Source organism: Bison bison, unplaced genomic scaffold, assembly GCF_000754665.1.
Source record: "Bison bison bison isolate TAMUID 2011002044 unplaced genomic scaffold, Bison_UMD1.0 scf7180017838117, whole genome shotgun sequence".
NCBI lineage: Eukaryota > Metazoa > Chordata > Mammalia > Artiodactyla > Bovidae > Bison > Bison bison.
In genome coordinates, this window is record NW_011474094.1 from 16168 (window position 1) to 18141 (window position 1974).

General features: G+C 41.7%; 1 long non-coding RNA gene across 1 annotated transcript in view; it reads left to right on the top strand.

Moving 5' to 3' along the window:
• LOC104983547 overlaps window positions 1-1974 on the top strand; it is a 19151-nt gene that overhangs the window by 1276 nt on the left and 15901 nt on the right. The window lies entirely within an intron of this gene.

Here is a 1974-nt window from a genome sequence, read left to right on the forward strand (position 1 = left end):
AATGTCTTAATGCTATGATATTGGGGGGATGTAGAGTTTCTATATATATATATATATATATATATTGAGTGGGGACACAATCATTTAGACCATATCATTATAACCCTGGACTCACAAAATGTGTGTCTTTCTCACATACAAAATATATTCATTCCATCTGAACAGACCCAAAATAACTTATATAGTCCCAATATCAACTCTTCAGCATATATTGTAAAGTTCAAAATCTTATCATCCTAATCAAATAAGACTCAAAGTCTGAGGCTGAGCTCTCCAACTATGAACCTGTGAAACCAGACTAGTTATATGCTTCCAAAATACAGTGGTGTGACAGGTATAGGATAGGTATTCCCATTCGAAAAGGGGAAAATAGCAAAGGAGGAAGGGGTGACAGGCCACACGTAAGTCTAAAACATAGCAAGAACAATTCTGTAAGTTCCTAATGCTTGAGAATATTCCTCTTTGGACTGATGCTCTGCACTCCAGGGCCACCGGAGTGGCACCATCACCCCCAGAATTCCACAAAATGGCCTTGCCTCTTCAGCATCACAGTGCACTGCCCGCCCACATGGCTCTCTGCTGCAGTCCCACTCACAGGACTCCCTGTCGTGGCTGCTCCTGAGACACTAGGTGGCGGCATCCTGCATGCCTGTCCCCCCAAACCTGAGAGGTGGCCCCACCCTTTGAAACCCATGAAGAACTGGCTCTGCTATTTGGGCCTACGGTAGGGGTGGCGGCCCTGATGTCTTTGTATCACCTATATCATTCTTCTCTTTTCTTCATGGGAAGAATGCACGTATTCACAATCTTCCTTCAATCCTTCTGGTTTTCTTTGTTCCCATTAGTCACAGCTGGCATTTCTACTAGTATATTACAGTATCCATGGCTTCATATTCATGTATCCATAATGTATACATCTGTACCCCGGCTTCTGATCAGAGAGCTGATTAGGTCTCTGGTTCACATCCACACTAATATCCTCATCAAATAGTAGATCAACCACACCCATTAGTGTTCACGTCTAAACATCCTTTCTCATTTTTTTTTTTCCAATGTGGATAGACTGAGAATTTTACAAATCCGTAATTTCCGGTTCCTTTTTGTTAAACAGTTCCTTCTTCAACTGATTTTTCTCTTCTTGCTTTTTTACCTTAAGCATTCAGATGAAACCATGCTGTTCCTTTCACACTTTGTTTAAATATTTCCCAAAGACATCAGATTTCTTAGCTAAATATCCCATTTCATCATGCACAAGTTCTACCTTCTACAAAATACTAGAACATCAACACAATTCAGTCAAGTTCTTTGCCACTTTATAACAAGGATCGTCTTCTCTCCCTTGGCCAATATGTTCCTTACTTTGTCTGAGACCCCAAAAGAATGGCCTTTATCATCCATATTTATACCAACATGCTGTTCATGATTATTTACGTATTCTCTAAAAAGATGGAAACTTTCTTTCCAGCTCTCCTTTTTTCTCCCTTAGTCCTCACCAGAGTTGCCCTTCGAAGTTATCTTCATGGCAATCTTGACTTTTTCGAGCATGTACCTCAAAACTCTTTCACCCTCTACCCATGACCCAGTTCAAAGCTGTTTCTGCATTTTTCGATATTTGATACAAGAGACACCAGTTCTTGCTCCCAATTCCTATCTTAGTCTGCTTGTGCTGCTGTAATAAAATGCCACAGATTGGTGACTTTAACAGTAGATATTTATTTCTTATAGTTCTAGAAACAGGGCAGCACAATATCAAGGTGCTGGAAGATTTGGTTCTTGGTGAGGGCCCTCTTCCTGGTGAGACAGAGGAAGCTCTGGTATCCCTTCTTTTTTGTATGAGGGCACTAATCACAGGAGATATAAGAGGCTCAGGATCGATCCCTGGGTTGGGAAGATCCCATGGAAGAGAGCCTGGCAACCCACTCCGGCATTCCTGCCTGGAGAATCCCATGGAGATAGAAGCCTTGTGGACCACAG